The sequence below is a fragment of the Malus sylvestris genome, chromosome 6 (assembly GCF_916048215.2).
Source record: "Malus sylvestris chromosome 6, drMalSylv7.2, whole genome shotgun sequence".
Classification (NCBI taxonomy): Eukaryota; Viridiplantae; Streptophyta; class Magnoliopsida; order Rosales; family Rosaceae; genus Malus; species Malus sylvestris.
The window spans coordinates 13214222-13241543 of NC_062265.1; the positions used below are offsets into that span (position 1 = coordinate 13214222).

Here is a 27322-nt window from a genome sequence, read left to right on the forward strand (position 1 = left end):
GTCCCTTCCCTTCATCGTATGGTTTCATGTATATTTTGCTTGCGGTTGATTATGTGTCGAAATGGGTGGAAGCCAAGGCCACCCGGACTAATGATTCTAAAGTGGTTGCAGATTTTATTAGAACTAACATTTTTGCAAGGTTCGGAATGCCACGAGTGATCATTAGTGATGGAGGGTCACACTTTTGCAATCGGACCATTGAAGCGTTATTGAGGAAATACAGTGTCACCCATAAGGTTTCTACACCGTACCATCCTCAAATGAATGGCCAAGCCGAGGTTTCCAACCGAGAGATCAAGCAAATACTTGAGAAGACCGTTGGGCCAACACGGAAGGATTGGAGCTTACGGTTAGATGATGCACTTTGGGCGTATCATACGGCGTACAAAACCCCCATTGGGATGTCCCCTTCCGACTTGTCTATGGCAAGGCGTGCCATCTTCCCGTTGAATTGGAGCACAAAGCACTTTGGGCCATCAAGAAGTTTAACATGAACCTCGATGAAGCGGGAAGTCAAAGGAGATTGCAATTGAATGAGCTTGATGAGATACGGCACGAGGCGTACGATAATGCAAGCATTTACAAGCAAAAGACCAAAGCTTTCCATGACAACATGATCCGTGGGAAATCATTATCAATTGGGCAGAAAGTGCTATTGTTCAATTCCCGTTTACGTTTGTTTCCCGGTAAGTTACGTTCTAAGTGGATTGGACCGTTTGTTATTACTAATGTTTTTGTTCATGGTGCAGTCCAAATCCAAAGCTTGAAAACGGGACAAGAATTCAAGGTGAACGGGCATCGTTTGAAGCCCTATTATGACACCTTTGTGGAGCATGCCGTGGATGACATGCCCTTGGATGCCGTGGGCCCTAGTAAGGAGTGAATGAGGTCTTCGTCCGGCTGTACGACGTTAAAGCAAGCGCTACTTGGGAGGCAACCCATGCATTCAACAAAGGAGGACATAGAGAGCACTCCAATTCCAGATTTGCGTTCCTAAACTCTTCTCTTTGTTGTTAAATTCGTTTCTGCTATGTTAGGTTGTTTAGCTGTTGTTTTGTTTGTTTGTTTGTTATTTGTGTGAGTCTATGCTTGAAACATTGAGGACAATGTTTGATTTAAGTGTGGGGGGGTAACCAAAGTGTTTTGATGCAAATTCGAAGGGTTTTGTCACCCATAATTTCAAATGTTGTTTCTTGCTGTTTTTAAGCCTTTTTAAGCTGTTTTGGTGTGTTTTAATGTGTTTTGAGTCAAAAATCCGAAAAACCCATAAAAATTTGAAAAATTTGTTTTAAAAACCCAAAAAAGAGTCGTTTTTGTGTGTTTGTTTGTGTCTTAGGGTACCTTCCAACACAATGATGAGGATTCGGTTTGTAATTGCATGACGGTTAAAGAGAGTTATAAACATGGATAAAAGTTTGATTTACTCTTTGGTTTATGCTTGGTTGTGGTTATAACTTATGAATTCACATGTAATCATAAAGTAAAAAACCGTTTTTGTAACATCTTGAAGGAAGTAACTCAAACTAACGCTACAACCTTGTGAGACTTGAGCCTAAACGTTTATTTGGAGAGTTAAAATCTGTGCATTCTTTGTTTTCTAAAGTCGTTGCATGATCTCATTATTCTTTGCTTGGTTGCTACTTAGAAGGCGTTTCATCACTTAGAACTAAACACTAGAACTCATGCCCATTTCATTCAAAACATGTCATTGATTTGCATAACACATATTCAAGATTAAGTTGTGTAGTGTCCACCATGGCCAAAAAGCCGTATATCCCTATTCCATTATGTTTTGTAGGTTTTAACCCCGTTGAGCCTTGTTTAGCCTATGTTCTTTGTTAACCACATTATCCTCACCTAGCCTAGATTAGGACCATCCACACCCTTGTTCTTAAAACATAGTAAAGCATAACGCAAAATGAATTCCTTTTGATCAATGTGTGCGGGAAACAAGTGTGGGGGAAGGATTAGTGATATGGGGATGTGCCAAAGTCTTGAAGGAGGCACGGCAAAGAAGAGAAAAAAATGAGAAAAGAAAGAAAAAAAAAATGCGTGAAAAATAGAAAAAAAAAAAAAAGAAAGAAAAGTTGTGAAAAACATGCAAAATAGTTGAAAGGCATGTGAAAAAGAGTTCCAAAGTGTTGTTTGTTGAAGAAAGGGTCCAAAGAGTTGCATTCGGCCCTAATTAATTGTTTAAGTCTTCCCTTCTGTTTTGAAATTGATTTCGGCATGCTAAAGTGAATTCTAAGTTTCGATTTCCATACTTTGCTTACTATTGTTTTAAAGAACGTTTGTTTTCCATATCCGTTTTTGTTAGCCAATACCTTAAGCCCCGTTACAACCCTTGACTTTAATCTTGAGTGTTGTGTATTTCAATTTGTGGAGTTTGAAATTGGTTTGAGCATATGGTGTCATTGGTTCGCGCATCTAAGTAGTAGCATTCCATTCATGAGATCATATTTATAAACATGTTATTAACTCCGGAAATTGCTCCCTTTGTCATACATATATGTGAGCATTCGTTTTTATTTTTACATCAATCTTCTCACATATAACTAGTGTAGGGTGTGTAGATAGAAAATCTGAGTGAAAATAGAGTGCATATCTAGTAAGGAACTGAGGGATTCTCTAAGGCATGTTACTACATTCAAAACATTGTTTTAATTGGTTAAATGTGAACTAGTAAGTAGTGACTACGATTAAGTATGTGCTTAAGTGTAAAGATGGCTAAAATCTGTGGGAATGATGATTTTTAACATGTCATGTGCATTGGAAATCCCTGAGGCGATTGTTGGAAGGTTTAGGTTGTGTTTTACTCGTTTTGTTTCGTTTATTTACTTTGTTTCGTTTTGTTTTGCTCGAGGACTAGCAAAAGTTAAGTGTGGGGGAATTTGATAGGAGCATATTTATGCGCCTTAGTTTAGCTTGTTCTTGTGCATTTATAGTGTTTTTCCTTAGTAAAGTAGTCTTTTAAGCTAGTTTTATGTGTTTTCAGGTTCTAAGGGCAAAGTATGCAAAAGGATGCATTTTGGAGCCTTTTGGAGCAATTTAGAGCTTGGAATGGACATCATATGCTTGGAGCCAAGAGGATGGACGAAATTGAAGATTTGAAGATGATGTTTCCTACTTGAAAAAGGTTTCCTAGTCGAAGTAGGAAAGCGCCTAATTAAAAGATGAAATCCTAATCAACAAAGGATTCCTAATTGAAGAAGGATTCCTAATCTACGAGGGATTCCTAGTTGAAGATGGATTCCTAGAAGAATGAAGATTCCTACTCAAACAAGGTTTCCTACTCGAAGTAGGAAAGTTAAATCCAAATGGCATCAAGTTGCAGCTACAAAGAAGATTTCCAAGTCCAAGAAGGAAAGGTTTCCAAGAGGAAGTAGGAGAAGAATTCCAAGTCAAGAGAGGATTAAGACATGTTTTCCTAATGCTAGAAGGACTCCTAAGTGTTGTTGGACACAAATGAGAAGTTTCTAGAAAGTTTCCATCCTTGCCGTGGGTTTCATGCAATTCCTATCAGTTTTGGGGCTTTCTAGAAGCCCTATCCTTAATCCCTACTTTGGTGCCGCACCCTAGCTTCTAGATACCCTAATTCTTTGCCTTGCAAGGCATTCTAGAAACCCTATCACCTTATCCCATTGCTGCCGCATGATGCGAAATAGATAAGCACACAAATTAAACCCTCTTTTTGTCAAATTGTAGCAAAGATGTAAGTAGGGATCGTTCTAAACCGGGGATTAGGAGGGATTGCTAAACACTTGGAAACTGACTTAAAAACTCAAAAACAAAGTTTAAAACACTAAACTAGACTCAAAGAATGCAAAAGTAAAGGTTAAAACACTTAAACAAACCTAAAACTCAAAACAGCAACTAGACGGCTCAAAACTGCCTAAAAACCACTTTCTGGGCAGTTTTGAGCACCTACACTAATTTGGACGAAATTTGATGAAAAACTTGAATCAAAATACTTAGAAACACAAATCAAAACACTTTCTAACTAATCTAAGACTTCAAATTAAAGGGGGATTTTGTTTTGACGAAAATTAAAATAAAGAAAACAGATTGGAAATAGGGCAGATTGTAAAAACGATTTTAGTGAAAGAGATGGGTAGAAGGCTAGTTAGGAGGTTCTTCTCCACACATGACACACTTGCAACAAAACGATTTTCAGTTGTTCTTCCAATAAATTATGAATACTCAACGCCCCAAATTAACCGTGAATTGCACTAATTAACTCTCAGTTTTTTCCACAAGTTATTAAGTTGGATGATTGCATACGACAACCCAAAACATTCCCTACAAGTTCCCTACATGAATTGCATAATAGAGAGACAAGCAAGAATCATTACGTTCTATGAAAAACATAAGCATTGACGAAGCATTTGTTACTATGAATTGCATGAAACTTATGCTAAGAATTCATTCAACGCGATCGTTTTCAAGCGATCTTCACTACTTGTGATTATAAGATTGTAACTATTAGGTGAAACTCCCTCATAATCTAGCATCATATTCATGCATGAAAACTAAGCGTGCACTCTCAATCAACATACACAAATAAGTTATCAATCAAATAGATGAACGAATTGAATCCACAACTTATGAAATAACAACTGAATGTAATCGAATCAAATTGCAAGCATGTACATGGTTTCGAATTACCCCCCAACCAAGGGGGTTTAGTTCCTCATACTCACAACATAAAGATACATAAATTTAGAAATTAAAACCCAAAGAAAGAAAACACCTAGAAGACTCCAACTTGGCAGCAAGATCATCAATGATTTCCCTTTCCTCCTTGCTGCGGCAGAGAAGTTTAGAACAGGTTTTGGGTGGTATTTAGGGTGTAGAATGGATGGGGAATGGTAGGGAAAGGTTTAGGGTTGATGGGGGTACGGCTAGGGATGATTTTTGGGCAGAATTTTGGGACTTTGGTGATGGGAAGGTGCGGCTGAATGCAAGGGCAGATTTCTGGCGTGAATGATTGTGTATGAGAGGTGGTGATTCGGCCAAGGGAGGTAAAACATATATATATAGGCAGCCAAACCCTAAAGAAATCAGATTAGACAAATGGGCTAGGGTTTAGGTGCGGCTAGGGTTAGGAAATCCACCAAAAACTAGGGTTTCTAGAACATTAGGTGCGGCATGGGCTTAGGGTAAGTAATCAGATTTTTTTCATGTGAACAAGGCCTAGGTGCGGCTGATTAAGTGGGCTAGGGTTAGGGTTAGGTGCGGCATAGGTCCAAGAGGCAAAGATGGGTCATCCAAAAGCCCAAAGCCGAGAATAGAAACTCTCGAAATTGGAAACCTCCAAGAATAGAAACTTCCAACTTTAGAAACTTTGGTTGCCAATTCCGATTTAGGAAAGATCAACCCAAAATGGAAACTTTTAGGCTTAGCTTTCCTACTTCAAGTAGGAAACCTCAAATCTCGAACTCTTCAATTTCAACCCAACCTTGTGCTCCAAGCATATCCTTTTCATTCCAAGCTCACTTTTTGCTCCAAAAGCTCCAAATTGCATCATTTCATGTAATATGTCCTTTAAACCTGAAAACACATGAAAGTAGCTTAAAAGACTACTTTAACGAAGAAAACATAACAAAGATGCATAAGAACTAGCTAACTAAGGCGCATAAATATGCTCCTATCACCGCACCCTTATCCCTTTTCCTTGCAAAATCTGATTGTTTAGACCTATTTCCTTGTGGATTTGGGTTATCCAAGTCCATATCTGATTACCCTAGGGTTTTAAGTGCCTATATATACTCATATTAACCCCTAAATCAGATCACCACTCACCACAATTCACAATTCACTCTAGAAATTCGTCCAACCCTCTCCACACTCTTGCCGCAGCCACCAAACACCTTTCTCCCTAGTTTTTAACCTTTGCCGCACCATCCCCATCCCCTAAACACTACTACATCCATCCATCACCATGCATCCCTACACCTAAGGTCCTAAACCTGTCCCTAGACCCTTTGCCGCACCAAAGAGGAGGAGAAGGAAGCTTGGAAGTTCATGCAATTCAAGTTCGCGTCGCTGGAATTTTTAGGTGTTTCTTTTCCTTTGATTTCAATGTTTAAATTTAATTCTCTTTGTTTTGTGCGTATGAGGAACTAAACCCCCCTTGGCTAGGGGGGGATTCGAAATACATGTTTATGCTTGCGTTATGATTTGATTACTTCTCATTGCGTTTCATAAGTTGTGAATTCAATTTACTTATCTATGTGAATTACATTGATTTGTGTGTGTTGGTTGAGAGTGCACGCTTAATTATCATGCATAAATTGAATGCTAGGATATAAGGAAATTTCACCTAATCGTTATGGAATTATATTCACAAGTAGTAAAGGTTGATGATCTCAATCGCGTTAAGTAAATTCTTGGCATAAGTTGCATGCAATCATAGTAACAAGTGCTTCGTCAATGCTTATGGTTTTCATTGAACTTAATGATTCTTGCTTGTATCTCTATTATGCAATCATGTAGGGGACTTGTGGGGAATTTTTTGGGTTGTAGTATGCAATCATCCAATTCAATAACGTTAGGAAAATCTGAAGGTTAATTTAAGCGGACCTAATTAACTTGGGGCATTGAGAATTCATGGTTTATTGAAAAGCAATTGGAAATCATTTTGTATGCAAGTATAACATGTGTGGAGATGAACCCCTTAGCTCCCCCTTTGTTTTAAAGTGTCAAAATTAGTTAGTAAGTGTTTAGTTTGTGTTTTTAAGTGTCTTAGGTGAAGTTAAAACCAATTTTCGTCCAATTTTGTGTCTATTGTTCAAAACTGCCCAGATTGTGTTTTTAAAGGCAGTTTTGAGTGTTTTGGGGCTGTTTTGAGTCTTTTGGTTTGTTTTGGTGTTTTAGAGTTTAGTTTTGCATTCTTTGAGTCTAGTTTAGTATTTTAAACTTGTTTTTACGTATTTGAGTCAATTCCAAGTGATTTTGCAATCCCTCCTAATCCCCGGTCTAGAACGATCCCTACTTACATACATTGCTACAATTGATAAAAAGAGGGTTTAATTTGAGTGCTAGTTAATTTTCACATCATTTGACCTTTCCTAATTCTTTTTCACCTAAGTTCCAGCTGCAAAAGGAGTGTTCTAAACATTTTAGGACACTTAACTAATCTTCTAGAAGACCTAATTCCAGCCATAAGAGGGATGCCACATCTTCATTTTCCCTTTCCCTTTTTCCTTGCCGCAAGTCCCTTACCCCTTTTCTCCTTGTCTTTGCCGTACATCCCCTTTCCTATTCTTCCAAAATCGGACACATATATTCCTTTCCCTTTCTACCTAGGATCCTGCCACACCTTTTGTTTCCTTTTCCCTTTAATTTCTGATTTTACTTAGCTTTTCCTTGTGAACTTAGAAGTTAAAATCCTTTTACAATAATTAAAACTTACCTTTCCTTTTCTCCTTTATTCCTGTAGCACCTTAGCTTTTAATTCCTTAGGGTTTTTACATACTTTACTCTATATATAAGTCTATGTCGCACCATTTAGAGGGGGCTGACCATCCATCATTAACATAGTCCATCATCCACCCATCTACCCTTCACCAAAACTCACCTATATCCATTCCTCCTTATAAACAACCTTTCAAACCATCACCAACACCTTGTGCTGCAGCAAAGGAAGGGAAGGAAAGTGTCTGGACATGCTTGCTGTTCAATTTGGATAATTGGAACGTTTAGGTGTTTTCTTTCTTTTGTTTCCAATGTATAAATCTGTTTATCTTTGTTTTGCGATTATGAGGACTTAAGCCCTTTTTGGCTAGGGGACTATTCAAAACCATGATTATACTTGCATTATGAATTGATTACCTTCAGTTGTTATTTCATAAGTTGTGAATTAAATTTGCTTAACCATTTGATTGATAACTTATTCTTGTATGTTTATTAAGAGTACACGCTTAATTTTCATGCAAGGATTTGAAGCTAAAATATAAGGAAGTTTCACCTAATAGTTACAAACTTATATTTACAAGTAGTGAAGGTCGCTTATAAACGATCGCGTTAAGTGAATTCTTGGAAGAGTATCATCCTAATCATAGTTACAAATGCCTCATCAATACTTATAGTTTTCATGAAGCTTAATGATCTTTGATTGTACCTTTATTGTGCTTTTCACGTAGGGGACTTTTAAAGAATGTTTTGAATTGTTGTATGTGCTTTCCCATCCAATTCAATAACTTAAGGAGAACTTGAAGGTTAAAAAAGTGCTGTCACGGTTAACCTAGGGTATTGAGTTTCATGGTCTATTGAAAGAAACAATTGCAAATCAATTTGAATGCAAGTGTGTCATGTGTGGAGAAGAACCCTCTAGCTAGCCCATTGATGTGAACATTAACTTGACACACAAATTAAACCCTATTTGTGACAATTGTAGTAATGATGTAAGTAGGGATCGTTCTAACCGGGGATTAACTAGGGGTGCTAATCTAATACAAATCGACTTAGAAACACAAAAACTAAACTTAAAGACTCTAATTAGACTACTAAGATTCAAAACAGATTTGAAACACTCAAATCTACCCAAAACTGACTAAAACAAGTTAATTGACTCAAACAGCAACTAAGACAAGATTTGGACGAATTTGACAAAACTTATGACTCAAAATACTTAAAAACACCAAAGAGGACAGATTATGAAGACTCAAACTTAACAAAATATGGGGGAATTGTGTTTGGACGAATTTGAACTAAATGCACAGATTGTAAACTAAATGTGATGAATCAATGGGTGATGGAATGGCTAAGGGGTTCTTCTCCACACATGAAATTTATGCAACATAATCGATTTCCAGTTATCAATTCAATAAGTTATGAACCTCGACACTCCAAGTTAATTAGGTCCGCTTAAATTAACTTTCAGATTTCCCTAGAATCATTGAATTGGATGAATATGCATCGCAAACAAATTATTCCTAACAAGTTCTCTATATGAACAGCATGATAAAGATACAAGTTAGAATCATTAAGTTCTTTGGAAATCATAAGCATCGACAAGGCAATTGTAACTATGAAAAGCATGATACTCCTGCCATGAATCTACTTAACACGATCGTGACTAGCGATCTTCACTACTTGCGAATATAAATTCATAACGATTAGGTGTAACAAACTTATATTCTAGCACCAAATTCCAGCATGCAAATCAAGCGTGCACTCTCAATCAACATACAAGAATAAGTTTTGAATTAAACGGTTAAGCAAATTGTATTCACGACTTATGCAACGATAACTGGAAGTAATCAACTTATTTCACATAAATAAACATGGTTTCGAATACACCCTTAGCCAAAACGAATTTAGCCAATCATACTCAATGAAAAACAAAGATTACAAGAAGTAGACATTGAAATATAAGATAGAATACACCTAAAATTGTTCAACAACTCAGATTGAAGAGCCAAACAATTTTCATGAACTGTCTCCTTCTCTTCTCCTTGCGGCAGATTGGGTGAGGATGATTTCTGGGGGGTTTGTGTGATGTAGAGTGGATTATGGATGGTGTAGGGGCACGGCAAGGCTTGGGGGTAGTGTATGGGTGTTGTGTGGAAGGTGTGGAGATGAAGAATGGTGGTGGAAATCGGCAGAGATGGAGGAGGAATGGTTTCTGAGGTTATGGATGGGGTTTGACGAATTTGGGAGAGTGTGTGGCTTAATGGAGATAGGGTTTTGGACGAATTTCTGAATATGGAGAGGGTGTTGTTCGGCCAAAGGATGTAAAACACATATATATAGGCACCTAAAACCCTAAAGAAATCAGGTTAGACAATGGGCTAGGGTTTAGGTGCGGCTAGGGTTAGAAAATCCACAAGGAATTAGGGTTTACAATCAGATTTTTGCATGGGAAAAGGCCTAGGGTGCGGCTTGGGCTTAGGGTAGATAGATTAGGGTTTAACTTGGCAGAATTTAAATGATTAGGCCCTAGGGTGTGGCTGATTAAATGGGCTAGGATTAGGGTTAAGGTGCGGCATAGGTCCAAGAAGTGAGGATGGGTCATCCAAAAGCCCAAAGCCGAGAATAGAAACTCACGAAAATGGAAACCTCCAAGAATAGAAACTTCCAACTTTTAGAAACTTTGGTTGCCAATTCCGATTTAGGAAAGATCAACCCAAAATGGAAACTTTTAGGCTTAGCTTTCCTACTTCAAGTAGGAAACCTCAAATCTTCAATTCTTCAATTTCATCCCAACCTTGTGTTCCAAGCATGTTCTTTTCAATTCAAGCTCACATTTTGCTCCAAAAGCTCCAACTTGCATCATTTCATGTAATATGTCCTTTAAACCTGAAAACACATGAAAGTTTCTTAAAAGACTACTTTAACGAAGAAAACATAACAAAGATGCATAAGAACTAGCTAACTAAGGCGCATAAATATGCTCCTATCACCCATCATCCATCTAATTCAACCAATTTCATCATAAACCTGTTTAAGTCTTTCTTGCTTTATTTTACTTTATTTTCGTCCAAAACCAAATTCCCCTTTACTTTGTTGAGTCATATTAGTTAGAACTTGTTTTAGATTGTGTTTTTAAGTGTTTTGAGTCAATATAAAACCAAAATTCGTCCAAAATTTGTGTTAGAGTCAGAAACTGCGTAGTTGATTTTTTAGGCAGTTTTAAGTGTTTTTAGCTTGTTTTGAGTCTTTTGAGTCTAGCCAAACATTTTAAGATTGTCTTTTGTACCTTTGAGTCAGTTTAGAGTGTTTAGCAATCCCTCCTAATCCCCGGTTTAAGAACGATCCCTACTTACTTATATACTACAATTGTCAGAAGAGGGTTTAATTTGTGTGTTAAGTTAACTTTCACATCAACTTAATCATACTACAACTGTCGTAATAGAGTTTAATTTGTGTGTTAGTTTATACCACATCAAATTTTGGCGCCTTTGCTGGGGATTAGTAAAATTGCTAATCACTCTGTTTTTTTTTTTTTGTTTTTTTTTTCTTTTGATATTTGATTTAGTTTTATTTCTTTGATTTCAGGTACTAGAGAAGCAAGACATGGCAATTGCTAATCTTCAAGTTCAAATGGCGAATCTTACTTCTCTTATGTCGTAGTATATCGAAGGGTCCAGAATGCAAAGTGTCCACATTTGGTGTGTCCTATAGGCAAGGATATCAAACTAATCATAGTTCCTTGGTTTCAAATCAGACTCATTCTGCTGGGTTGATTTGATTGTGCAGTCTACATTCTTCTCTGCTTGTTTCTTCTGCACGGCAGGCAGGCAGGTGTTGGTCTGTTTCTTTCTTCAATCTTTCCAAGTGCCCACCATTTGCTTTCTTTCTCTTGGTCCCTAGCTGAGGATGAATTAGCACACTGTCTCCACATGCTTCGAGGTATCATTTTCACTTCCCTTATCTGTTCCCCAGGTAAATATGGTAGACGAAGAGGAAGCATATGATGTTGAAGATGAGCACTCGAGAGCAAGGCTAGGTAAGCAATCAGGAAGGGGTTCCAAGCAGTTGGTTCCAGATCGGAAGATTGATACCAAGTGCTGGCTGATTGCTCTCTTTCTCCTTGTCCCGCTGATGAAAACAACGACAAAGAGAAGGACATGGAGAAAGCATGATATGAGATACTCTTGCTTTCAACCTTCATGATATGAAATACTTTTGCTTTGGATGAGTTGTTTGCAGAGGTACCCCAAGGAATAAGGAACACTGAGTGACTTGAGAGGCTTCGTTGGGAAGGCATTCTCAAAGATGAAGAAAGGTTATGTATGTCTGCCTTGCAATGGAGGGTGAAGGTTGACATTTATAGGAATTAATAACCGGTACTATTCTTTCACTTTTGTCGGCAACCGTTGGATGATTTAACAGTAAACTTCACGTGCCTTCTACTTCACAAGAAATCTTCGACAGATTGCCCGTAATTTCTGCAAGGCTGAGTGCATGTGACAGGCGCTGACATGTCTGGAAAAGCAAGTGCCTCTTCGATATCTGGAATCGGCGCTTCGACAAACTGCCCGTGATTTTCGCAAAGCTGAGTGTGCATGTGACAGATGCTAACACGTTTGGAAAAGCAGATGCCTCTCCGATTTCTGAGCTTGCCTCTTCGATTTCTGAGCTCGCCTCTTCGAGTTCTGAGCTCCGTCGAGTGCAGAGGTTGCATGTGACAAGTTCAGACAAATCTGGAAAAGAAGATTGACCTGTGGTTTATGAGCAAGCCTAGCTTTTGAGAAAGCTAGCGCCTCTTCAATTTTTGAATTGGCCTCTTCGATTTCTGAAATCCCGTGAAGTGCTGATTTTTATAGAGGCGCACAGGCTTGCACACAACTATGCTACAAATATGAAGAGGAAGATTGACCAGATGCAGGAATCTGATGGTCAGATTTTACTTGATCATCAGAGGTTTGTGGGTTTGTTCCAACAACATTTGCCTTCGTCTTCTGGGGCTGTACTGCGTAGTGAAGCACTAAATGATCAACCTCTGATACCTCCTCCTTCTGTGGCTCTGCTGACTACTGAGGCTCCACTGATTACTAAGACTTCTCCTAAGCAGCCTTTGTGAAGGCTCTCTCTTGTATTTTTCTACCTCTTGTTCATTTTCCATGAATTTTAATGTAAAAGTACCTTGCATATCTGTCAATGTTTCAAAAATAAACCCACACCAAAAACAATTAAACAAGCAACAAATAAAAATGACAATCATGGCAAAATAAAAATGCAGAAAAGGGAAGGTTTTTAGGAATGCAAAACTAATCCTGGAGCAATTGAAAGATCTTCCTTATTTGAATACATGGGTTGCCTCCCAAGAAGCGCTTGCTTTGACGTTTTGCAGCCAGACGAAACTTCCTTCTAAGCTTGGATAGGGCCCATAGCATGGAATTGATCCTTGAATGGAAGGTGATACTTGACGTGATCCGGCAATGGTTTAAATTCTAGTGTAGGTGCCTGAATCATCAAAATCAACATGTTAGTATAAAATAAAATCGAAGTTGGAAAAGAAGGCTTACTTCCTTGCTCTGACACAAACTCAATTACGAACATCACATCTTTGAAGGTTGCAGGGATATGGGACTTGGCCAGATTTGGTGTTTTGAGAGTTATGACTTGTCCCGTGTCATAAAATCCAACTTCTTTGGGAATTTTCGTCTCAAGTGTATCTTCTTTAATGAATTCTAGACATTCCCCATCCACTTCTTGCTCTTGATTCTTTGGAAAGGTTTTGAAGATGCCTTTCTCACCCTTTTATTCCTTGGATTCCATGATCCTGCAAGGAATAAGGACATTTGGTGAAACTGGGTCAGGACGAATTGAATTTAGGCTTACCTTGGTTGTAGTGGACGACATAGAGGGCATATGGGGTTGCGGCAAGAGTGGTTTTTCCCTTGTCGTGGCTTTGTTTTTCTCCTCTTCTTCGACCAGCAGCTGTTCCTCCATGTTTTGGCTTGGTTTGGACGTCTTGGGTTCACCTCCAACCTCTATAGCACTTCCCAAAGTGATAGCATCATGGATTTCAAAATCTTCCTTCAAATTTTCAATAGTTGAGTTGGAGAGTTCACTTTGCTCTTGAATTTGTGCCGTGAACTCCATAATCTCTCCAAGTTAATTTTTCAATTTGCTCATCTCCTTAGCTTCATTGAGCATTGTTTCATTTTGATTTTGCTGCCCCTGTACCAAAGAGGTTAGTAATTGAAAATTTTGATCACTATCCGTGGGCATACTTGAATTTGATTGGAATTGTTGTAGGGGAAGCTGTGGTGGCTGTATAGGTGTTAAATAAAACTCCTCAGATTGCTGCCAATATCCATCTTGTTGAGCCTCCTTGGCTTCATTTTGTGAGCCTGATAGGAGCATATTTATGCGACTTAGTTAACATGTTTTCTTGCATTTACTTAGTTAGTTATTGCTTATAAGAGTGTTTTAAGCTATTTTTGTGTGTTTGTAGGTCCTAATAACAAAGTTGGAAAGAAAGTGCATTTTGGTGCAATTTGGAGCAATTTTGTGTGTTTATTTGTATCTTAGGGTACCTTCAAACACAATGATGAGGATTTGGTTTTTAATTACATGACTGTTAAAGAGAGTTATAAACATGGATGAAAATTTGATTTACTCTTTGGTGTATGCTTGGTTGTGGTTATAATTTATGAATTCACATGCAATCATAAAGGAAAAATCAGTTTTGTAACATGCTTGAAAGAAGGAACTCAAATGTTCGCTACAACCTTGTGAGACTTGAGCCTAAACGTTTATTTGGAGAGTTAATAAACTGTGCATCATTGTTTTCTAAAGTCGTTGCATGATCTCATTATTCTTTGCTTGGTTGCTACTTAGAAGGCGTTTCATCATTTAGTTCCAAATGCTAGAACTCATGCCTATTTCATTCAAAACATGTTATTGATTTGCATAACACATATTCAAGATGAAGTTGTTTAGTGATCCAAGAGCCAAAAAGCCTATCCCATTCATTATATGTTTAAGTTTAACCCCGTTGAGCCTTGTTTAGCCTACGTTCTTTGTTAACCCACACTATCCTCACCTAGCGTAGATTAGGACCATCCATACCCTTGTTCTTGAAGCATAGTAAAGTATGACTCAAAATGAATTCCTTTTGATTAATGTATTGGAGAAAACTAGTGTGGGGGAAGTAATTCTTGTGTGTGTGTGTGCCAAAGTCCTTAATAAGGCATGGGTCGAAAAAAAAAAAAAAAAAAAGAAGAAAAAAGAAAAGTTGTGAAAATGTATGAAAAAGAGTTCTAAAGTGTTGTTTGTTGAAGAAAGGGTCCAAAACATTGAATTCGGCCCTAAGTGTTGCTTAAATCTTCCATTTGTGTTAAAAGTTGATTTCTGCATTCTAAAGTGAATTCTAAGTTTCGATTTCATTACTTTGCTTGCTATTGCTTTAAGAACGTTTGTTATCCCTATCTTTCCTTTGTTAACCATTACCCCAAGCCCCGTTACAACCCTTGACTTCTATCTTGAGTGTTATGTGTTTCAATTTGTGGAGTTTGAATTTGGAATGAGCATATGGTGTCACTGGTTCTCGCATCTAAGTAGTAGCATTCCATCCATGAGATCATATCTAAACATGCTTAATAACTCCAGAAATTGCTTTCTTTGTAACACATATGTGAGTGTTCGTTTTCGTGTTTACATCAATCTTCTCACATATAACTAGTGTAGGGTGTGTAGTCAGAAAATGTGTGAAAATAGAGAGTATCTTGTAAGGAATTGAGCAAATTCTCTAAGGCATGTTACTACATTCAAAACATCATTTTAATTGGTTAAATGTGAACTAGTAAGTGGTGACTGTGATTAAGTATGTGCTCAAGTGTGAAGATAACTAAAATCTGTGGGAATAATGATTTTTAACATGTCATGTGCATTGGAAATCCCTGAGGCAAATGTTAGAAGGATTAGAATGTGTTTTGTTTACTTTGTTTCGTTTTGCTCGAGGACTAGCAAAAGCTAAGTGTGGGGGAATTTGATAGGAGCATATTTATGCGACTTAGTTAACATGTTTTCTTGCATTTACTTAGTTAGTTATTGCTTATAAGAGTGTTTTAAGCTATTTTCGTGTGTTTGTAGGTCCTAATAACAAAGTTGGAAAGAAAGTGCATTTTGGTGCAATTTGGAGCAATTTTGGGCCAAAATGGATTGCATGCATATGGAGCAACTGGGATGGACGTTTTTGGTGTTTTAAAAAAGGTTTCAACACATGCAAAAATCTGAATAATGAAGTTGAAGTGTGGAAGTGTGCAGATACGTACACTTAAGGAACAATTTGAAAGGAAAAGAAGTGAAAGATGCCATTTGTTGGATTGCTTTACAAGATGTATTCACATTTTCAGCAACTACAAACATAATTGCAAGCTGAAATGATGCATAGCATGTGTGTAGAGGTGTAAAGTAGCCAAAAGTTGATGTTTGCAAGATGAAATGATGCAAAACATGTGTGTGAAAGTTGTCTAACAGCTAGTACATGTGGAAAAGGGATGGAATACAAGGCAAATGCAGCAGAAATTGAAGAATGAAGGCACATGGACAGCTACAAAGGAGTTGAATTAGTAAAAGAGGAATGATTGCCTTTTGTTAAAGGCAAGACACAATGATAAAAGAGCATGTAAACTAGCTGTTTTTGCATCATTTTGGTCTTTGTTTGTATTGTTTATTGAAGCCACTTGAGTGATTCTTTGCTTTGGAGCTTCTATAAATAGGGAGTGAAAGGAAGAACACTACAGATTACACTACATCAAAAACACAATCAGCCACACCCCCCATCCATCCTAAACACCACCATACCATCTCCCATCCATTCCTCCATACAAATACCATCCAAACTTGTCCCCAAAACCTTGTGCCGTAGCAAAGAGGAAGGAGGAGAAGCCTTGCACGTGCATGCCATTCAAGTTAGGATCGTTGGAGCGTTTAGGTGTTTTCTTTCTTTTGATTTCAATGTTTAAATTCTATACTCTATGTTTTGTACGTATGAGGAACTAAACCCCCCCTTGGCTACTGGGGGATTCGAAACCATGTTTATGCTTGCTATATGATTTGATTACTTTCAATTGCGTTTCATAAGTTGTGAATTCAATTTACTTATATACATGAATTAAAACTGATTTGTGTGTGTTGGTTGAGAGTGCACACTTAATTTTCATGCATAAGTTTGATGCTAGGATATAAGGGAATTTCACCTAATCGTTATGAACTTATATTCAAAAGTAGTTAAGGTTGTTGATCACAATCGTGTTAAGTAAATTCTTGGCAAAAGTTTCATGCAATTCATAGTAACTAGTGTCTCGCCAATGCTTATGATTTTCATAGAACTTAATGATCTTTGCTTGTATCTTTGTTATGCAATTCATGCAGGGAACTTGTGAGGAATGTTTTGGGTTGTCGTATGCAATTCATCCAATTCGATAACTTTAGGAAAATCTGAGGGTTAATTAGTGCAATTCACGGTTAATTTGGGGCGTTGGGAATTCATGGTTTATTGAGAAGCAATTGGAAATCGTTTTGTATGCAAGTGTGACATGTGTGGAGAAGAACCCCTTAGCTAGCTTTCCATCCATTCACTTTTATCAAATTCGTTTTAGAATCTGTTCAATTTACAAAGTTTGTTCTTGTTTTCAATTTTCGTCAAAACTCAATCCCCATTTATTTTGAAGTGTTAGATTAGTTAGAAATCAATTTTGTTTGTGTTTTTAAGTGTCTTGAGTCAAGTCATAACCCAATTTCGTCCAATTTAGTGTTAGGTGTTCAAAACTGCCCAGAAAGTGTTTTTAAGGCAGTTTTGAGTGTTTATTTGCTGTTTTGAGTCTTTTGGTTTGTTTTGGTGTTTTATAGTTTAGTTTTGCATTCTTTGAGTCTAGTTTAGTGTTTTAAACTTTGTTTTTACGTTTTGAGTCAGTTTCAAGTGATTTGGCAATCCCTCCTAATCCCCGGCCTAGAACGATCCCTACTTACATACTTTGCTACAATTGATAAAAAGAGGGTTTAATTTGTGTGCTTATATATTTCGCATTAGAGCCCTGTACCAAAGAATTTATTTCATCAAAAATTCGATCATAATCTATTGAAGAACCTGAGTTTGATTGAGCATATTGTATATGAGGTTGTGATGGTTGCATTGGTCTTGAATAGAACTCCTCTTCTTGCTGCCAATATCCATCTTGTTGGAATTGTTAAGGTTCTATGTAATCTGAATAATCTTTCCAATCTGAATTGTAAGCGTTGGAAAACATGTTGTCCCATGATTGGCTATGGCCTTGATAACCCCAAGCATCTTCATTCACAGCAAATTGAGAAGATTGATGAGTTGGATATCCTTGCCCATAGGACACACCACATGTAGGAACACTTTGCATTGTGGTCTTTTCGGCATATTGTGACAATTGAGAAGTAAGTTTCTCCAATTGAGCTTGAATGGTAGCGAAATCCATGTCTTACTTCTCTAGTACCTGAAATCAACAAAACTAAATCAAATATCAAAAGTAAAAATAAAAAACACAAACAGAAACAAAGTCAGTAACTAAAACAAACGACACGAAAAAGAAATAACGAGGAATTAGCAAAGTTGCTAATCCCCGGCAACGGCACCAAAAACTTGATGCGAAAATTAACTTAACACACAAATTTAACCCTCTTTTGACAATCTTTTTCTTCTCTACGTCATCCATTTCATCTTCACACCTCATCCTTGGTGTGGAGACTTAGAGACACTAAACCTTTGGTGTTTTGGAGATCCTTTCCTCACATCCTCAAGGAGCAAAGGAGCATCAAAAGGAAGGAAATCACAAGGAAGATCCAAGGAGCTAGGAGGTGACTTGAAGGCCCTCCACTTGGGTTAATCCCTTGTGTAAACAAGGATGAGCTTCAAGGGTAATGAATCTCTAAAATCTTACCTTCTCTTTAATGTTGTTAAAGAGTCTTATGGTTCACCATTCACTAGGCTTTGAAAGTCATGGGTTTTGTGAATAAGTTTTTGAATGCATGCCTACTTTAATGTGTTAATAGTTTGCATATGTGTTCAAATATTCTCACATGTTCTTAGCTAGGACAAATTTTTCCTTCAAGTGGTATCAGAGCCTAGGCCTAGTTTATGGTGAATCCTTTTGGGTTTTGTGATTTTCATGATTTGTGATTTAAATGTTGTAAATGTTACAAGCTTTGTTCTTGCTTTTGAATATAAATTTTGCTTGAAAATTTAGCATCTCAAATGTTGTAGATGTAGTTCATTAAAGCATGAATATTGGAACTAAAATTTGGTGCCATGTATGTTGGGAAATTCGGCCAAATCCAAAGGGTGGATTTTTGGGTTCATGTTTGTCTTGTTAAAATGGTTTTAAAGTGACTTTTGGAACCCCTAAGTACCCTAGGATATTAACCCTCTTTTATGTTGTGAAAATTTGAGTTTTAATGAGTGAAAACATTCATGGAGCTCTTATGAGTTTTCATGTGTGTTCTTCAATGTTCTTGAGTTTCTAACCAAGAACAAAAAGGTTTGGAGTTTTGATTCAAAATGTTTGATGTTTTCATAAATTTTTGGTTTATTTTGATGGGTGATGGATTATTGGTGAGGATGATAAATTCTATTAATGTTTCACAAAACATTTTTCTTACAACCCATCCCATTCACCTTTATCCTCACCCACCTATTCCACTTGCATGTTCCACTTGCAGAAAATATCTTTCATAAAGTTTTGATTTATCCTCAAAACCTTTTCACACTCCTTTTTTTTCACTTTAAACCGGCCAACCCCAAGTGGGGGTGATTTTGGGCCTTTTATGCAATTACATAAAGTTTTGATACTTTTGTGTTTTTGTATTTTGGCCCAAAAGTTTACGTTTTTACGTTTAGGCCCAAAAACTCTAAAGGACAAATTGTTTTGCTCCTTTAATGATGTTTTTACATTGTTAAAATTTTGGGTTCTAGTTGTAATTACATGAAGTTGTGGACTCTTGTGTTTTTACAAAGTGACCTCAAAAGTTTTTGTTTATTAAATAATGGCCCAATTGTTGAGTGAAGGAAAAATTTTGTCCTAGCTAAGAACATGTAAGAACATTTGAATACATATGCAAACTATTAACACTTTAAAGTAGGCATGCATTAAAAAACAATTCATAAAACCCATGACTTTCACAGCCTAGTATATGGTGAACCAAAAGACTCTATAACAACATTAAAGAGAAGTAAAGATTTAGAGTTTCTTTACCCTTGAAGCTCATCCTTGTTTACACAAGGGATTCACCCAAGTGGAGGGCCTTCTGATAGGAGCATATTTATGCGCCTTAGTTAGCTAGTTCTTATGCATTTTTGTTATGTTTTCTTCGTCAAAGTAGTCTTTTAAGCTACTTTCATGTGTTTTCAGGGTTAAAGGACATATTACACGAAATGATGCAATTTGGAGCTTTTGGAGCAAAAAGTGAGCTGGAATGTGGTGTATGCAAATGGAGCACGAGGAATGGACGAGTTTGAAGGTCAAAGAAGCTTAAGAATGAAGAAATGAAAGTGATGAACTAAGAATTCGGAATTGGAAACCAAAGTTTGTAAAGTTGGAAGTTTCTATTCTTGGAGGTTTCCAATTTCGAGAGTTTCTATTCTCGGCTTTGGGCTTTTGGATGACCCATCTTTGCCTCTTGGACCTATGCCGCACCTAACCCTAACCCTAGCCCACTTAATCAGCCGCACCTAGGCCTTGTTCACATGAAAAAAATCTGATTACTTACCCTAAGCCCATGCCGCACCTAATGTTCTAGAAACCCTAGTTTTTGGTGGATTTCCTAACCCTAGCCGCACCTAAACCCTAGCCCATTTGTCTAACCTGATTTCTTTAGGGTTTGGCTACCTATATATATGTGTTTTACCTCCCTTGGCCGAAAAACACCCTCTCCATATTCAGAAATTCGTCCAAAACCCTATTTCCCATCTTGCCGCACCTTTCCTTCATTCCAGCCGATTTCTACCACCATTCTTCATCTCCACACCTTCCACACAACACCCATACACCATCTCCAAGCCTTGCCGTGACCCTACACCCTCCATAACCCATTCTACGTCATCAAAACAATCCAAGAAGCATCACCATACAATCTGCCGCAAGCAACAAGGAGGACAGATTCTCTACAAATTGTTTGGCACTTCAATCTGAGTTGTTGAACAATTTTAGGTGTTTTCTATCTTATATTTCAATGTCTAATTCATGTAATCTTTGTTTTGCTTTAAGGATGATTGGCTAAATTCGTTTTGGCGAAGGGTGTATTCGAAACCATGTTTATTTATGTGAAATAAGTTGATTACTTCCAGTTATCGTTTCCTAAGTCGTGAATACAATTTGCTTAACCGTTGGATTTATAACTTATTCTTGTATGTTGATTGAGAGTGCACGCTTAATTTGCATGCTTGAATTTGGTGCTAGGATATAAGTTTGTCTCACCTAATCGTTATGAATTTATATTCGCAAGTAGTGAAGGTCGCTAGTCACGATCGTGTTAAGTAGATTCCTGGCAAGAGTATCATGCTTTTCATAGTTACGAATGCCTTGTCGATGCTTATGATTTCCAAGGAACGTAATGATTCTAACTTGTATCTTTATCATGCTGTTCATATAGAGAACTTGTTAGGAATAATTTGTTTGCGATGCATATTCATCCAATTCAATGATTCTAGGGAAATCTGAAAGTTAATTTAAGCGGACCTAATTAACTTGGAGTGTCGAGGTTCATAACTTATTGAATTGATAACTGGAAATCGATTTACGTTGCATAAATTTCATGTGTGGAGAAGAACCCCTTAGCCATTCCATCACCCATTGATTCATCACATTTAGTTTACAATCTGTTTTAAATTACAATCTGCCCATTTAGTTATTTTCGTCCAAATCAAATCCCACCTTATTTCTTTGAGTCATTTTACTTAGAATATGTTTTTAGGTATTTGATAGGAGCATATTTATGCGACTTAGTTGGCTTGTTCTTAAGCATTTATGTTGTTTTTCTTTAGTTATTTTAGTGTTTAAAGTCATTTTCGTGCAATTTCAGGTTTAGAGACGAAGTATGCAAAGAAGTGTAAAATGGAGCATTTTAGAGCAAAATTGAGCTAGAATGGAGTGTATGCTAATGGAGCACAAGGAATGGACGAGTTTAAAGGTCAAAGGAGCTTAAGAAATGAAGAACAAGCCAATTAAAATAGCTAAGTAAACACAACCTAAATGCATGAGAACAAGCCAATTAAGTAGCATAAATATGCTCCTATGAAAGAGATGCTAACTTCGGCCCCCATCATTCGGCCACCAGATTGGAGCATTCCCTTCGAGCTTATGTGCGATGCATCCGATTATGCTCTAGGCGCTGTTTTGGGACAAAGGAAGGACAAACAGTCACACGTCATATATTATGCCTCTCGGACCTTGAACGATGCTCAATTGAACTACTCCACGACGGAAAAAGAACTCCTTGCCGTTGTTTTTGCTTTAGATAAGTTTCGTTCTTATTTACTTGGTACTAAAGTAATAATTTACACTGATCATGCAGCGTTGAAGTACTTGCTCATGAAGAAGGAGGCTAAACCAAGGCTTATTCGATGGATGCTTATTCTCCAAGAGTTCGATATCGAAATCCGAGACAAGAAAGGCCGTGAGAACGTTGTGGCTGATCACTTGAGACGTTTGGTGCATGAAGAAGATGTCGTCCCTATTCCAGAGACATTCCCGGATGAGCAATTGATGTCCATAAAGGTTAGTGAGCCTTGGTATGCCGATTTAGTGAACTTTTTAGTGTCAAAACGTATTCCAAGTGAATTCACTAGGCACCAACGTGATAAACTTAGGCATGATGCACGGTTTTATGTGTGGGATGATCCGTACTTATGGAAATTTTGCCCCGATCAGATTATACGTCTTTGTGTGCACGATTCTGAATGTCATTCAATTTTGAGTTTTTGTCATACATATGCATGTGGAGGGCACTTTGGCACACAACGCACAGCCCTCAAGGTGTTACAATGTGGTTTCTATTGGCCGAGTATTTTTAAAGATGCTAGAACTTTTTGCTTAACATGTGATAAATGATAGGAGCATATTTATGCGACTTAGTTGGCTTGTTCTTAAGTATTTATGTTGTTTTTCTTTAGTTATTTTAGTGTTTAAAGTCATTTTCGTGCAATTTCAGGTTTAGAGACGAAGTATGCAAAGAAGTGCAAAATGGAGCATTTTAGAGCAAAATTGAGCTAGAATGGAGTGTATGCTAATGGAGCACAAGGAATGGACGAGTTTGAAGGTCAAAGGAGCTTAAGAAATGAAGAAATGAAAGTGAAGAACAAAGAATTCAGATTTGGAAACCAAAGTTTCTAAAGTTGGAAGTTTCTATTCTTGGAGGTTTCCATTTTCGAGAGTTTCTATTCTTGGTTTTGGGCTTTAAGATGACCTAAACCCTAATTCCTTGTGGACCCTAACCCTAGCCGCACCTTAGGCCTTATTCCCACTAAAAATCTGATTGTTTTAACCTAATTTCTGGTGGATTTGGGCTTCTAGAAACCCTAATCTGATTACCCTAGGGTTTTGGATGCCTATATATACTCATTATAACCCCTAGATCAGATCACCACCTCTCATACACAATCATTCACGCCAGAAATCTGCCCTTGCATTCTGCCGCACCTTCCCATCACCAAAATCCCAAAATTCTGCCCAAAAATCATCCCTAGCCGTACCCCCATCAACCCTAAACCTTTCCCTACCCTTCCCCATCCATTCTACACCCTAAATACTACCCAAAACCTGTTCTAAACTTCTCTGCCGCAGCAAGGAGGAAAGGGAAATCATTGATGATCTTGCTGCCAAGTTGGAGCCTTCTAGGTGTTTTCTTTCTTTGGGTTTTAATTTCTAAATTTATGTATCTTTGCTTTGCGAGTATGAGGAACTAAACCCCCCTTGGCTAGGGGGGATTCGAAACCATGTTTATGCTTGCTATATGATTTGATTACTTCTAATTGCGTTTCATAAGTTGTGATTTCAATTTGCTTATCTATGTGAATTAAAACTTATTCTTGTATGTTGATTGAGGGTCGACACTTAGTTTGCATGCATGAATTTGATGCTAGGATATAAGGGAATTTCACCTAATCGTTATGAACTTATATTCACAAGTAGTAAAGGTTGTTGATCACAATCGTGTTAAGTAAATTCTTGGCATAAGTTTCATGCAATTCATAGTTACGAGTGCCTCGTCAATGCTTATGGTTTTCATAGAACTTAATGATTCTTGCTTGTATCTCTATTATGCAATCATGTAGGGGACTTGTGGGGAATGCTTTGGGTTGTCGTATGCAATCATCCAATTCAATAACGTTAGGAAAATCTGAAGGTTAATTTAAGCGGACCTAATTAACTTGGGGCGTTGAGAATTCATGGGTTATTGAAAAGCAATTGGAAATCGTTTTGAATGCAAGTATAACATGTGTGGAGATGAACCCCTTAGCTAGCTTTCTATCCATTCAATTCAATCAAATTCGTTTTAAAATCTGTTTTGATTTACAAGTTTATGTTTTGTTTTCAATTTCGTAAAAACCAAATCCCCCTTTGTTTTCAAGTGTCAAATTAGTTAGAGAGTGTGTTAGTTTGTATTTTTAAGTGTTTTGAGTCAAGTTAAAACCTATTTTCGTCAAAATCTTGTTTAGAGTTCAAAACTGCCCAGAAAGTGGTTTTAAGGCAGTTTTGAGTGTTTTGGTGCTGTTTTGAGTCTTTTGGTTTGTTTTGATGTTTTAAAGTTTAGTTTTGCATTCTTTGAGTCTAAGTTAGTGTTTTTAAACTTTGTTTTTGAGTTTTAAGTCAGTTTCCAAGTGTTTAGCAATCCCTCCTAATCCCCGGTTTAGAACGATCCCTACTTACATCTTTGCTACAATTTGACAAAAAGAGGGTTTAATTTGTGTGCTTATCTATTCCGCATCAAATTTTTGGCGCCGTTGCCGGGGATTAGCAACTTTGCTAATCCCTTGGTTCTTTTCTTTTTGTTTAGTTTGTTTCTGTTTTAGTTTCTGACTTAGTTTTGTTCTCCTTGTTTTGTGTTACTTTTGATATTTGATTTAGTTCTCTTTCTTTGATTTTAGGTACTAGAGAAGTAAGACATGGATTTTGCTAGCATTCAAGCTCAATTAGCAAATCTTACTTCTCAATTGTCACAGATTGCCGAAAGTACCACAATGCAAAGTGTCCCTACATTTGGTGCGTCTTATAGGCAAGGATACCAAGCCAATCTATATCCACAAAGCGATTGGAGTGATCATTCAAACTCTATGTGGTGGGAAGCTCAACAAGTTCAACACAAAGCATATTGGCAGCCATATGAAGAGTTCTATTCAAGACCTATGCAGCCACCACAACCTCATATACAATATGCTCAATCAAATTTAGGTTCGTCAATAGATTATAATCAAATTCTTAATGAATTAAATTCTTTGTTGCAGGGCTCACAAAATCAAGCCAAGGAGGATCAACAAGGTGGATATTGGCAGCAAGAAGAGGAGTTCTATCCTTGGCCATATGAACTATCACATCCATCACAACAATTTGCCCAATTCAATTCAGGTACGTCTTTGGATAATGATATGTTTAATAAGTTACTCACCTCTTTGTACCAGGAAGTAGAAAATCGAAACAAAGAGATGCCAATTCAAACCAAGAAGACGGGTGAATTGGAGAAGCATATTGGGCAGATTATGGAGTTCATGGCACACATTCAAGAGCAAAGTGAAGTTTCTAACTCAACTATTGAAAATTCGAAGGAAGATTTTGAAATCCATGATGCTATCACTTTGGGAAGGGCTATGGAGGTTGGAGCTGACCTAAAAACGTCCAAACATTGCCTAGAAGTGGATGAGGAGCTGCTGATTGAGGAGGAGGAAGAAGACATACACACGGCAAGGGTAGAACAACCCTTGCCGCAACCCCCTAAGCCTTCTAACCCACCCACCACAAGTAAGGACGTCCCAATTTCATTTCATTCTAATGTTATTCCTCCCAATGTCCCTTTTCCTAGCAGGTTTTTGATTCCCAAGCAAGAAGAGAGTGAAAAAGACATTGTGGCAGCTCTTCCAAAGGTGCAAAAGGATATTCCAATTCTTGGTGCAACAAAGCAAGTTCTAGATCGTGTTGAATATTTCAAAGGCCTTTGTTTCCCAAGAAGAATGATTCAAGAGAAAGTAGTGGCTAAAGAATGTCAAGACTTCATCAAAGAGGACAAATTTGAAACAACAAAGCCCAAAGAAGTTGAATTTGATGACATTGGACAAGTCACAACCATCATAGTAAATCTGGCCAAGTCCAATATCCCTGAAACGTTCAAAGGAGTGGTGTTTGTCATTGAGTTCTTGTCGGACAAAGCAAGTAAGTCATCTTCTCCAATTTCCATTACATTTTATACTAACTTGCTGATTTTGATGAATCAGGTACCTACACTAGAATCTAAACCAATGCCGGTTCATTTCAACTATCATCGTCCATTCAAAGATCAAATCCATGCCGTGGGACCTAGGAATTGCTCTAACAACCAGATTTGAGTTTCTAAAACCCTTCACTTTGTTGCTTGTTTCTAATCTGCCAGTTTTGTTTTTAACTTCCTGTTTGTGTGTTTCTTTGTGTTTTGTGTGAGTTTATGCTTGAAACATTGAGGACAATGTTTGATTTAAGTGTGGGGGGGGGGTAAATAAGTGTTTTTGATGCAAATTCGTGGGATTTTATCACCCTTTACTTATAGACTTGTTCCTTGCTGTTTTTAAGCTCTTTTGGTGTGTTTTAGGGTGTTTTGAAGTAAAAATCCGAAAATCACATAAAAATTTGAAAAATTTGTTTTAAAAACCCAAAAAGAGTTGTTTTTGTGTGTTTGTTTGTGTCTTAGGGTACCTTCCAACACAATGATGAGGATTCGGTTTGTAATTACATGGCTGTTAAAGAGAGTGATTAACGTGGATGAAAGTTTGATTTACTCTTTGTTTATGCTTGGTTGTGGTTATAACTTATGAATTCACATGCAATCATAAAAGAAAAAAATCAGTTTTTGTAACATGCTTGAAGGAAGGAACTCAAACTAACGCTACAACCTTGTGAGACTTGAGCCTAAAAGTTTATTTGGAGAGTTCAAATCTGTGCATTCTTTGTTTTCTAAGTCGTTGCGTGATCTCATTATTCCTTGCTTGGTTACTATTTAGAAGGCATTTCATCATTTAGTTCCAAATGCTAGAACTCATGCCCATTTCATTCAAAGCATGTTATTGATTTGCATAACACATATTCAAGATGAAGTTGAAGTTGTGTAGTGACCACCACCTTAGCCAAATGCCGTGTGCCCTATGTCATTATGTTTTGTAGGTTTTTAACCCCGTTGAGCCTTGTTAGCTTTCATTATTTGTTAACCCATGTTTTCCTCACCTAGCCTAGTTTAGGACCATCCATACCCTTGTTCTTAAAGCATAGTAAAGCATGATTCGAATTGAATTCCTTTTGATCTATGTTAGCAGAAAACAAGTGTGGGGGAAGTGTTTTTCATGAGGAATTGTGTGCCATAGGCACGGCAAAGAAAAGAAAAGAAAAAAAAAGAAAAAAAAAATTCGTGGAAAAAGAAAAAAAATTGAAGAAAAAAGTATGAAAAGTTTGAAAAAAGAGTTGAAAAGTTGAGAAAAAGAGTTCCAAAGTATTGTTTGTTGAAGTAAGGGTCCAAAACAATGAATTCGGCCCTAAGGAGTTGTTTAAGTCTTCCCCTTGTGTTTTAAAGTTAATTTCTGCAATCTAAGTGAATTCTAAGTCTCAATTTCATTGTTTTGCTTACTATTGCTTGAAGAACGTTTGTTTTCCCTATCCTTTCCTTG

The 27322-nt window shown here is 37.3% G+C and overlaps 1 long non-coding RNA gene across 1 annotated transcript; it reads left to right on the forward strand.

The window, feature by feature from the left end:
• The first annotated feature begins 1516 nt into the window (after window positions 1–1516).
• On the forward strand, window positions 1517–27322 carry LOC126626642 (uncharacterized). Its single transcript, XR_007624756.1, has 3 exons — window positions 1517–1798; window positions 26826–27066; window positions 27107–27322. It is a non-coding gene; the product is annotated as an uncharacterized LOC126626642 (long non-coding RNA).